Source organism: Ambystoma mexicanum, chromosome 4p (assembly GCF_040938575.1).
Source record: "Ambystoma mexicanum isolate Mex_15411 chromosome 4p, UKY_AmexF1_1, whole genome shotgun sequence".
NCBI classification, from domain to species: Eukaryota; Metazoa; Chordata; class Amphibia; order Caudata; family Ambystomatidae; genus Ambystoma; species Ambystoma mexicanum.
The window spans coordinates 990345736-990359260 of record NC_090927.1 but is presented as its reverse complement, the minus strand read 5'-3'; positions in this window follow the sequence as shown (position 1 = coordinate 990359260).

The following is a 13525-nucleotide window of genomic DNA, read 5'->3' as shown; positions in this document are numbered from 1 at the left end:
GAAACACCTTCTACTCAGCGGTCCATGGCACCAGAACTAGAATAGATTATCTTTTCATGGGGCACCAGAACATGAGCCGAGTGGAGTCCTGCATCATCCGCCCGGTTAGCTGGTCGGACCACGACATGGTCTGGGCAGATATTAGTGTATTGGGTCTGAAACCCAGAGAATCCCTATAGAAATACAAGGGGCCTCATTAGGACCCTGGCGGAGAGGGTTTTACGCCAGCGTAGTGCATGGCGTACCTCTCCGCCATACTACGAGTTCCCGTAGCGCCATGGCGGCCTTTTCCGCCTGGTTTTACCAGGCGGAGAAAACCATGGCGCTACGGGACCTCGTTGTTAATTACGCCACCGTATTTTACGGTGGCGTAATTAACTCCTTCCCCACTCCCATTATACCCTATGGGGCAAAAATGGGAATGGGGAAGGGCAGAATGGGGATTGGGGATTTACCGCTCCGCCGAGGTCGGAATGGGGCGGTAAATCCGCCAACCCCCATGGCGCTATCGGCGGCTTTCCGCCATGCTTCGCGGTGCATTTAGCACCGCGAAATCCGCCTGGGTCGTAATGAGGCCCAATGACTTCCTGCTAAGGGATGTGGTTTTTAAGGAGGAGATGGAGAAGGCGATCAATGAATATTTTGAACTCAATAACACGGGTGAAGTCAACATAGAGAAAGTCTGGGAGGCAGCAAAGGTGACCTGGAGGGGTGTTCTGATTAGAGAGGGGGCTTCCAAAAAAAGGACCAGGACTCTCCTGGCTCATAGGCTACGGGCGGAGATAATAGCATTGGAGGGATCTGAAGGGAAGAGGGACGAGGAGAGCGAAAGGGACTTGGGTGATGCAAGAGAGAAAAGGCAAGAGCTGAGAGCATTGGAGATGGGGAAAATTGTAGCGGGCCTCCAACACCTGCACCAAAGGTATTGTGAGAAAGGGAATAAGGCCGACGCCATGCTGGCGGCCAAACTCCGGGGCCAACGGAGAGATAGATGGGTGTCAAGGATCTCATGCAGGGATGAGGGGACAAAAACGGATCCCGAGGGAATAGTGGAGGAATTTGCGGGGTTCTATGAGACTCTCTGCGGGAGGGAAGGAGAAGTGGAGGCGGAGGCACTGGGAGCATACCTCGGAGGAGTAACATTACCTGTGATGGACCCCCCAGAGGCATCAGCTTTAGACGCCCCAATAACGAGCGAGGAGGTACTCAAGGAAATATCGGGTCTTAAGCTGGGCAGGGCCCCCGGGGAGGACGGATTTACCGCAGGCTTCTATAAGGCCCTTGGAGGCCTACTAGTGGGGTTTCTGGCGGGCCTATTCACAAATATCATGAGGACCGGGAGGTCGCCTCCGTCTTTTGGCAAAGCACTGATAACAGTGATCCCGAAGGAGGGCAAAGATCCAACAGACTGCCAGTCATATAAACCAATCTCCCTCCTGAATGTGGACGCTAAACTGTTCACCAGGATTATAGCCACGAGACTAGACAGCCATATGCCGGTACTCATCCACTCCGAACAGGTGGGCTTCATACAGGGGAGACAGGGGGCGGACACCCTCCGAAAGACCCTGCATCTGATGAGGGAAGCGGCCCCGAAGGAAGACAACCCTGTCTTGGTGGCAATCGACGCCGAAAAGGCGTTCGACAGGGTGGACTGGGAGTTTCTACATGGAGTCCTTGTCAAACTGGGCTTTGGCGAGGGAATCAGGTGATCCATTAAGGCCTTATACACAGACCTCTCGGCTAGAGTCACGGTGAATGGTTGCCTTTCACGAACATTCAGCCTTCAAAGGGGGACGAGGCAGGGCTGCCCCCTCTCCCCAATCCTGTTCGCCATGACCATGGAAATACTCACGGAGTACATCAGATGTGCCCTGATGGTCCGCGGTATTGCTGTTGGAGGTTGGACCTTCAAGCTCGGCCTCTATGCAGATGACATACTGCTCCACCTGATGAACCTACTAGCTCGGTCCCGGCGGCCGTTCGGGTTATTGAACGGTTCGGCCAATTCTCAGGCTTCAGGATGAACATAGGGAAGTCAATGATCTTCCCCTTTGCCCCAGACGCAGACAGGGTCTTCACAGAGCTGTCCCCCCTGGGGTTCCAAATTCGCACCGAAGGGATTAAATACCTGGGGATCAACATCGTCCGGCCCAACGAAGATCTAAGCCAGGCAAATTACCCCCCGCTGTTTGACAACTTATTTAAAGATATGGAGACATGGGGTAAGGGGCAAATCTTGTGGATGGGAAGGATAAATGCTGTAAAGATGAACCTTCTCCCCAGGGTCCTGTACGTTTTCCAGATGCTCCCTTTGGAAGCCCCAGACACACTTCTTAAAGAAGCCATAAATCGTATAACGAGATTCATATGGCAAGGCCAGAGACCCAGAATAGGTTACAAAACACTCACCCTCCCCAAGGATAGAGGGGGGGGTCGGCCTCCCAGACGTACGAACTTACCACAGAGCAGCCCAGCTCAAAACCCTGGCCCCCCACCTCAGAGAGGACCCCAACAAACAATGGGCCTTTCTCGAAAACTCCCTCCTGAGCCCGGTCGCAGTGGGTGAGTGGTTCTGGGTCCCAATGAAAAAGCTGCCAAGGAGAATCAGAGATCACCCAATACTAGTAACAATGTGGAAGGCGTTGGAGGGTAAGGGACATGGTGAGAAGGTGACCACTTGGCCCTCCCCCATGAGTCACATCTGGTCCACACCAGTTTTAGAGGAAATCCCAGGCCATGAACACTATCAGCCCTGGTTTGACGCGGGCCTATGCAGAGTTGGTCAGTTGGTCAGGGAGGATTCCTTTATAAGCATCCAGGAGCTTGAAGAATCCTTGGGAATAGGTAGGCTCTCCCCACTCCTCTACCTGAGACTCAAGGGAATCCTAATGAAACCAAAACTAAAGCCCAAATTACAAAGAAAACTCACCCCAGTTGAAAAAATCTTAGATACCCATGTAGAAATGAGAGGCCTCATCTCACTCCTTTACTCTGCCCTTTTAACCCCCCGGGAGGGAACCACCAAAAGCCTCAGGGGGAAATGGGAAAGAGAGTTGGGTTGTAGGATCGGAGATGGTCTCTGGGGGCGACTCTGTAGTAGATCATTTAAGACCTCGATCTCCTGCCAATACAAAACCCATGCTGTCAAACTCCTGCACAGATGGCAGTATGACCCGATCACACTTTCTAGGATGTTCCCAGACGTAATCCCCCTTTGCTGGCACGGGTGTGGGGAAAGGGCAAACTATTGGCACATGTGGTGAACATGCGGGAAGGTCCAAACTTACTGGGCCGAAGTCCTTAGCTGGCTGAAAGAGGCGGGAGAAGGTGTGCTCCCGCTGGACCCGATATTGATACTGTTTGGCCTGCAGCATAAGGATGACCACTGGGAAAAATTACGGGACCTCTCGCACTCCCTACTGTTGGCAGCCAGAGCAGCCCGCGCTAGAACGTGGAAGAGGCCCGCCCTCCCCTCGAAGAAAGAATGGGTGATGATTGCCAAAGACATATTCCTAATGGAAAGACTCACTGCGGCTTTACATGGTTCAAGTACCCAAATAGAGACAGACTGGCTGCAATTTCAAGAGGTGTTTGGCAATACATAGGCCACGTCCTGAGACCCTCAAGCGTCCTTGGCCCGGCCCAAAAACAAGCCCCGACATGGAACGAATGGCCTTGGAACCTGGAAAGCCGGTCGACCACTGGCAGAGAAAACCCGGATTGACGCTGCCCTATGCCGCATCATTTCTATAAGTAGACAGCAGCGCTCGAGATACTGTGTGGGGTGGGTGGGAGGGGGTGTGGGGGGTACAAACTCAGGGAATAATGGTTTATAGTTTGATTTGTTGAGGGCGATTGCCCAAATCGTGTAATTTGCGTACCTATGCTGTTGTTTTCCAAAAATCTATAAAAATGTAATTAAAAAAAAAAATTATGGCTCAGTCTCCATAGCCACCATCGACTTATCTGCTACATCCGATGCAGTTTACAGAAGTCTACGTTGGACCAAATAAAAAAACGGAAGGATTCCTAATGGTCTCCTATGTCTATTGATTGCTATGCAGGAACACACTGTAATTAAGGTCAAACTTAATGCGTCTGGTGTCTTGTCGAGACCAAGTAAAACAACAAGGGGTGTCAGATAGGGGTGCATACTGGCCCCCTGTCTCTTTAACCTCTACATGTCAGATGTGGAGCACTATTTACATCTGGTAGTATTTGCTCCACCTAAACTAAATAACTTGAGAGTTATTTACTTAAGCTATGCCGATAACCTTTTATTATTTGACATCAATGAAATTGGGCTGCAAAGACAGTTTAATGCCTTCGGCTGCTTTGTAAAGACTCATGTATTGATTATTAACTCAAAGAAGACTAGAATTATGCATTGTTCAAGGAGAAAGAAACCAACTAAATTTCGATGGTGGGTAGAAGACCAACAACCAGAATGGGTCCAAAGTTTCATGTATTTGGGCTTGCCGATTGTGTCAGGTCCAAGTAAAATCCAGATTGGTGAGTGGTTGCGGACTAGATCTATTAGTTTAACTAACCAAATGAGAAGAGTAGATGTGAAATATGGTAGATATTCGTTTTTACCAACTCATCGATTCTATGCGGGTAAAATTGTCCCCAAATTGTATATGGTCGTGAAATCCATCATTTTTGGACAATTGTTGCCCTTCCAAGGATTGAAAGTACAATATGGAAACGACTATTACACTTGCAGAAATATGTACCTTTAGTTGCCATTCAATATGAACTTGGAATAAATTCATTGAAGTCTCAAGCAATATAGGGGCTGCTCACAATGTATGGGAAAACATTAGACCCCCCTGGTCTAGTCTCTGTATCAAGACCTGGAGTCTGCAATGACGAGCGGTAAGGTCCTTTACTTAAACTAAAGTTTCTGTTTTTTGTGAAGGGATCTTGACCAAGTTGGGCCTTTCTAAGGAAGATCTAGGGAGAGATCCCACAGGGGTAAAAGGTGCTCTCTATAGCCAGGACTGTATTGAGATTGTTCAATATATGCACAACTACGACTCCTTAAAACAACTGAAAAAGGAACACAAGAGTCGGGGGAAGCTTGCACCTTATCTGTCTATATCCTAGTGGTAGGGTGAGGAGGACTTTTGTACTGTTTTGTCTTAATTTGTTGCAGACTAAAGAGCTAGTGGTTCGCTATGGGTTATGTGGGGTTGCCATGGCCAATTGTCATTTTTTGTGGAAATAAGGAAGGGGTGGAAAATCTTGAACATCTGATCCTGTATTACCCAGCGTTGACCTCTAATACAGCATTATATTTCAGAAGGTTTTTCCATAGAGGGCTTGGAACGGGAGTGGGGAACTTGTGGTCGAAGTTACTATCTGGGCACACCACTAGCACAGTTGTTGCAGTAGTGGGATTGGTTAACAGTCTTAACCTAGAGGGTAACTCGAAGATGATTGCTAGCCCCTTACCGGTGGACGCCAAAATAGATCATACTAATTAAACTCAACATTCTGTCTGTTACATATGTCCTAAATATGAATGATGCTGCTTAAGTTGTCCTAACCATGGCTGTTTTTATGGTTATGTAATTGTTGTTACGTATCAGTATCAAATGTCAAAGTCACAGGACTTGCTCAATGTTATATTTTTGAAGAGTTTCAATGTAGCTTGTTTTGGGAGTGATGTTTTTTATGTCTGCTGCGTTTTTTATAAATAATTTATGATTAACTGTTTTTATCTATTTAATGGTAATGTAATATGTGTACTTGTTTGAATATGCTATGAATTTGTATGTACTGTTTTTGTATTTTATGTGGATTTTGTTAAAGGCTTAATTGCCAACAACAATAATGAAAAATAAAAGTTCATGCTTTTTACTGTTATAAATACATGTTTTTATCCTAATGTTTAATACAAATGACTCAGAGAGAGAGAGGATTAGATATGTTTATCCCTACTGGCATTGTGAGTTACCATACACATCTTCATCCATTACACCGTTGCCACCCATGTCACAATGAAAAAGTCATGTTTTGTTAAAAGGGAAACCAAGTTGGTTAGAGCATGACTTTCTTAACAGCAAAGTTGTGGCCTAATTTCTTTCATTCCATCAAACATACTGAAGCTGGAAGGTTGAGTAGTCCATTGGGAATAAATTGATCAAATGTTTAGTTTGAAATGATTTTTACTTTTATAAAACATTGTTTTATATTAGTTTTAGTGCATATAACTCGAGTCACTGATTTCTTTTAAATCCCAATTGATATAGCAAGTTCCCTTATGCATCTTCAGCCATTATACCTTTGTTGGCCATGTCAGAATGAAAAAAGCTATGCCATTCCAAGGTCGCAGGTTAAAGACTTTCATTTGCCTGAAAATACTCAAAATAGAAAGTTCAGCTAGCAGGCAGGAGTTGGTCAAATGTTCGTTTTGAATGCTTTTTTACTTTTATAAAAACATTGTGTTATCTTAATCTGTTATTTTAAATGAGAGAGAGGGAGAGCAACAATGGGCCTCATTACGAGTGGGGCGGTAAGGGATAATGGGCACCGGTAAGGAGACCGGTGCTGGTAATCCCTTACCGCCCTACTACGAGTTCCCTTAGCGGGTCCCTTCCTTAACGCCTGGTCTGACCAGGTGTTAAGGACGGGACCCGTTAAGGGACTTCAGAGCTAATAATGGTACGGCAATTTGCGGTACCGTTATTAGCTACTTTCCCATTCCCATTGAGCCCTTTTGGGGCTCAATGGGAATGGGGAATGGTTTGGTGAATGGGGACTTACCGGTCCCGCCAAGGTGGGACTGGACCGGTAAGTCCCCCTTTCACCAACCCGGAGTCGGTACCGGTATGGGAGGCAGTCATGGCGCAAATAGCACCATGACTACCACCATACTCGGAATGAGGGCCAATATGTATATCCCGACTGGCATTGCTAGTTCCCATATGCATCTTCATCCACTACCCCTTTGCCAGCCGTGGCATAATGAAACAATTTTCTAAAGGGCGTCCCAGTAGCTCAGTGGTCACAGCAGGGGTTCAGGAACAGCAAGAGGTCATGTTCACGCCCATCATTGGCCTGAAAATACTCAAACTCAATATCTGAGCTGCCGATTGGGAGGAAATAGCTTTTCGTGTTTAGCTTTTAGTTCTTTTTCCTGTTATAAAAACATTGTTTTACCTTAATTTACAAATGACTCACTGAGAGACCGGCAATATGGTTATTTGCGGTCCGATAGCACAACGAGTAGAGTGCTCTGTGCAGAGCCTGATGACGCAGGTTCGATTCCCGGCAAGGCCAAACTCAGCTTTTCATCCTTCCGAGGTCGTGGGTAATAATAAGCAGTGCTCAGATGCCTGAGGGTCCGTAACGCTATACAAATGCTAAATGCTTATTATTTATTCCAACTGGCGTTTGCTCGTTCCCATATGCATTTTCATCCACCGAGGCAAGGCATCTGATCCCCAATGGCACTTGTACTGCAGAGGGAGAAGGTCCCCAAGGACTACTCTCAGCCAGACCTTGCTTCACATCTTCTCTGATTTCTCTAAAGCCAGTGTCCCTCTGATGTAATGCAATGACGTCGCTGTAAAAAAAGCTGCCAGATGTGCCCTTGGGTTCTGAATGGGCCGAATCACTCCTTTTCATGTCACCCCACCATCTGCCCGGGATAGATATTTGTGTTGCCGTCTGCCAAGCCCTAAACCTCTGGAGTTGCTTGCCAGACATCAGGGCAGATAGCCTTTGCCCCACCTGATGGTAAGGGCAAGGAGGGTGACCTGCTTGGGGAAGGGCAGCAGCCACAGTGCTGCACTGCTGTGAGAGCTGGAATGAAAGGCAAAGAATAACTATTAAAGGCGAACACTTTATACTGGTAAATGAACTTGCAAAGGGAGCAACCCAAATACTCCTTGTGCTATGTAAAAATGAAGTCGGGAAAAGGATGCAGGTATTACCGCTTTCTGGGATTCCAATTCATAACTTTACAGACTCAAAAAACACATGGTTACGCCATTAGCATCTGATAATTGTTTTTCACTTATTCCTAATTTTGTAATGAGGGCCTTTGCTTTTGAATGAAAATGACTAATTTTCCACATAAGTCGAAGGAGACATCCATTGATTAGACAGGTCAACATGACTTTTTTTCTGAAATAAGTCAAAGTGAGGCACCTTAGAGTGCAAGCCATCACTGTATGCCTTAAATTAATCAGTCGCACAGAAACATTGACTGCTTGTTCCTTGCACTCCCATACAATCAAGCGAATTCCCAGCTTCAACGCGTGGCTTCACTTGCGTGTTACCATGGTTGCTAAGTACACTCTAAAGCTCAGCCTAAATGCTTTACATTTCCCTGCATCACTGCCTATTAATTGCCGAGGGGGCGGAGGTGGAAGCACCTCCATGTTTAGCTTTCTTCCTTTCTTGCTGTAGCTTCGCAATCCACAGGTGAATGGAAGGGAGAATTACCGCCGTCTCCCTCCGCTTCCTCGGATGTCAATTGCGGGCGCACTCTTCACTTGGCCCTTTAATCTGGAACTATTTTTGCTTTTTCTGGCTGCGCTCTGTGCCTCACGTATCATCTGAATGAATAGATTTCGCTTGAAATCCCCATGAATGGGAGCGTAAAGGATGACTATAGAAGGAATCACCCTGTGCCATCTCTCTATACCTGACCATCTGGGCTTCACGAGCAGGTGCACCGTAGATATGTGCTCTGCATGGCTCACATAGGACGCCATTAGAGCATAAATATGGTTCCAAGTGATGCGTCCTCTGCTATGGGTTTTATTTAAGTATAATAAAACAGTCATCTATACACACATAAAGAAAATTGAGGGTCATTACATGTCCCCCCCCCCCCCGTCTGGAAAAATAGCTGGTAAAATTGCTGGTAATTTTGGCACTGGCAATTTTTCTGGACCGGGCAAACACATGTTTGCTGGTAGGGGCACTGACTTACCACCAGGCCTGGACTGCCAGTAAAACAGGCCCCTACCGGCAAATAAATGCTGTACTGCCAGTGCCGGTAATTCTGGCAGTCCCTTCCATGGAGTAATGGGGCTTTACTGGCAGTTCCACCACCTAGACTATCCCAGTGTTACTGGGATATCAGGCAGCGGACACGGTAGGGTCAGTTTGCTGGTATCCCGCCAGAATTACCAGCTGGATACCGGCATACTTGTAATGAGCCCCATAGACACATTAATAAAACTTGTATACATATGTAAACACTTAGAGCGAAATAAATACCTGTTGATTTTTTAAGTATAATAAGTGTTATAAAAAACCTTCACTAAATACATAAAAGACCTAGGACCTGATTTACAAAGCATTTTTCAATGGGATATTCCCATTGAAAAACGCATTATGACTCAGGGCATTAAACAAATCAATACAACCGGCTATAAACACATAAAAACATAAAAACATAGATCAGTATAAATACCCCATTTGTAAATTAATTCTTACAAAAAAGAACGAAATCAGGAAAAAATCAATTTAAATTTTAGTAAAGTCACGTCACATCCGTACTACGCTGTATAATTCCTTTGTACTCTATCAGCCTTCCAACACGACTGAGATAGCACTAAAAGAACATTACCGCCATTAACAGCAAGCTCCCTCTTGAAGAATATGGAGCCAGAAAGTTTCTGTATTCATTTCTTGTACACCTTGAACATATCTGGGCATGGATCGACTGCAGGCACTCCCCAACACCACACAGTCAATACACAGATGTTGCAATGTCTCTACTGCAGAAACCTTCCTACAAAAGCAACATCATCTTCTGTTTCTCCTCCACTTCTGCCATCCACCAAATACTTTATGGATTTTGGAAACATTGAACCCGGATCCCATGAAGGTTCTTCTTAGCCTTTGTAATGGAAGCTCGTCAATATAGGAAGGGCAACTGCGACAATCGGTAAACACATTTACAGATTCGGTTGATCTCTTTTTTTGAGTTACACACTGAAAATAAGAATTATATTCCAAATAGTAGCCTTTTCATTTGACCTCATTGTTTCGAACTCCAAATTCCTGAATACTGACATGAGTGTTTTGTTACCATTCTAGTCAAGTTAAAATGTCCTCTCGTAACCTGGATTGACTTGGTTTCCATAAACATGAATCCTGTCCTTACCAGAGTCAAAAACCTGGGGTCTTCAGCTAGGTGGATCTTACCTTAGTATAACAAGGTTCTGCTTCTAGCTTAAGTGACTAATGAGACTGGCCCGGAACCTGGCCATATGTATTCCATGGGCAACCTCATAGGGTGCCCCAGTGCCCTTCTCCAATGTTGTCCCAACAGGCGCTTAAGATATTTTAAATTGTCAAAGTCTCATACATCTAAGCCAAACAGCATGGTACATGCAAGTTTAGTTTAATATGCTTCAATAAGCGACTCAACTCGTCATAACTCTCATGATTTGGACACTCTCATGTACTAAAGCCCATGGTAAAGATCCAGGGAATTTAAAAGCATGCACAAACTCAATAGGGTACCCATTACTGTGCCACCTGTAGCAAGTGTTGTTTTGTTATTAAAAGACATTCGTTTAGCTTTTCTCAAGATTTTATTTCAAATTCATGCACTGTCGATTATTTATGAAACTTGGTCAAGATCCACTGCAGACTTACAGAAGTTGTGTGAAGGAGAATAAGTTCATCAGCATAAGTTAATGTATAAATGAGCCATACTAGACCTCTTTGCCGCCTTTCACACCGTTGATCACACCTTACTCCTCGATACCCTTTCCTCCTTTGGTCTCAAAGGCTCTGTCCTCTACTGGTTCTCCTCCTACCTTTCCAACCACTCCTTTGCTGTCTCTTGGGGTGGCCGCTCCTCCCCTACCCACTCCCATGACTTTGGTGTTCCCCTAGGCTCTGTGCTTGGCCCTTTCCTCTTCTCACTTTGCACCTCCTTTCTCACCCCAATCATCTCTTCCTTTGGTATCTCTTACCATTTCTATGTCGATGACACCCATCTTTTCCTCTCCTTATCTTCCTTCACTCCTGACATCCACCTCAAACTCTCTTCCTATCTCACCGCTATCAAAAACTGGATGTCCTCCCACTTTCTCACCCAAAACACTGACAAAACTGAAGTCTTATTTCTTCCTGCTAACACCCTTCCTCCTCCTTCTCCCCCTCCTTTTATCCTCTTCCCCCGTGCTCACCTCCCCATTTCTTCCTCTGCCCACAATCTAGGCCTCCACTTCGACTCCAACCTCTCCTTTACTCACCATATCTCTCTTGCATCCCGAGCTTGTCGCTACCACCTCTACAATGTTCGTAAAATCCGATCCTCCCTCACCTTCCATGCCACCAAACTCTTAATTTCTTCCCTTATCTTTTCTAGTCTATTCTACTGTCTGCTCTCCTTTTTGACCTCCCTGCCTCTCATCTTGCCCCCCTCAAATCCCTCTACCCCTCTGCAATCCGCACTCTCTGCTCCCTCTCTCCTCATGACTCCATCTCCTCTTCGCTTTCCTCTCTTGGTTGGCTTTCCTTTCACTCTCAACTTAAATTCAACTTCCTCTGTCTTGTGTTTAAATCTCTTTATGATCTTGCCCCTCCCTACCTTTCCTCCCTCCTCTCTTTCTACTCTCCTTCTCGCACCCTCGTCCTGCTGACCACTTCCTTCTCACTGTTCCTCCCTCACCCTGTGCCTCTTCCCGCTTCCGATCCTTTCAGCTCCTTGCCCCTCTACATTGGAACTCTCTACCTCTTCCTATCCACTCCATCTCCTCTTACTCTTCCTTCCACTCCCCCTTAAAATCCCACCTTCTTTATCCCCCCTCCTGACAGCTCCTTACTACTTCCCTTGTGCTTTTCCCCTGTCCAGGTTTTTAATCCAATGATCTTAGCAAATTGTTCTGCTTACTGTTCTTGATTATTTGACTCAAGTCTTGTACTTATTGGTTCTAATGTATTCTTGTTGTTTTAATGTAAAGCGCTTTAGTTTAAAGCGCTATATAAAATGTAATAAATACAAATATAAATATAACTCTCTTCCCAGGATAAATATATAATCTTTTTTATCGACCAAGGAAACTGAGGTATAGTATGCAGGTGTATCCCCACCAGCTCTCCAATTATTAATTCTAAAATGAAATATTTACCCTAACCAATAGAACATTTTTAGTCTCTTTTCTTTTTTCTTGTTGGTGGTACATCTAGATTCCAGGCGTCATCTAATATTATCTTATCCTCATATTCACCTGATGTGACTAGGCATTTAGCACTGATCGTCATCTAATATGATCTTATCCTCATTTTCACTTGATGTGACTGGGTATTTAGCACTGATATCGCCCATGATAATAATGCACTCTATTGGGCAGAAGTCAACCCATTCTTTACCAAATCTACTATCAAACACCATATAATTAATGTATCTTTTATAATGTGTCTCTAAGTGAACCTCTGTTGCTCTGCATTTTTTTCCTTCTAGCACAAACGCGTCCTCCCTGAGCTATACTCCTGGTCCTTATACAGTTGTATAGATCTGACCTACAGGACCTTAGAGATTTAGCATAAGAAAGTGAGTCTATCCCTAAAGGGGGAGTACTCCTGGCAGGACATTAGGATTAAACGGATTTAGAATCCAATTATTTAGAAAATGCATGTTCCTTATAAGAATGATATGTCTTCCTTTAGGATGACCCTATTTACATTTGAAAGCTGATTCACAAATGGTCTTCCTATCAAAACACAGCATTTCAGTTGACCAGACCTCCGGTAGTCCTATGATCTCACAGCCCACTCTAAACTCCTTTTAGGGGCCATCGTTGGTTGTCCTTGCCCCTATCCTACCTTCTATAAACTACATCAGTGGAAAATGGAAGTCCATCATTTTCTCAGAATCCCTAGGTCTGATGCAGAAGGAGGGTGACAGTAGAGGGTAGTGGGGAAGTTGGCTATACCACTAGTATTCCTTGTTGGGCCCGAATTGTCTATGCAATTCTCACAAATCTCCTATGTACTCCTTGGACCATGGGGACAATTCAGAGAAATGAAATAGGATTGTTAGATGCCAGACGCGATATAAAATTGGAAATGAGTACCTAAATACAATGGGGTTTGTGTCACCTTTATGTTCCCAGTGACCTTATAGGCAACTTGAACTTTGCTGTAGTTATCAACGAGCGATCACTCAATACCCGGTGACAGAATATACTCATGTAGTTGATAGCTACCAATTGACACTTGAATATACTTCTATTGGCCCTTTGAGATGCTATTGCAAATTAGAAAGTGTACAACAACATTCTGTGACAGGTTGAAATATTGTGGGGAAAAAATAATTCACACAAATAATTACCTTATGGACATATAGCTCAAAATAATGTTGCAATACTAGGTGCTCTATAAGCAACCAAAAATACAAACATAACAGACAAACTAAATTAACTTGAGAAGTTGGCATGCCCAACTTCGCGCTCCTTTCAAATCATTACATTTTTCTCCTAGTGCTGAATCACTTTAATTGTGTCCACTAGAGACATAAAGAAATTACTCAAGCAGGGAA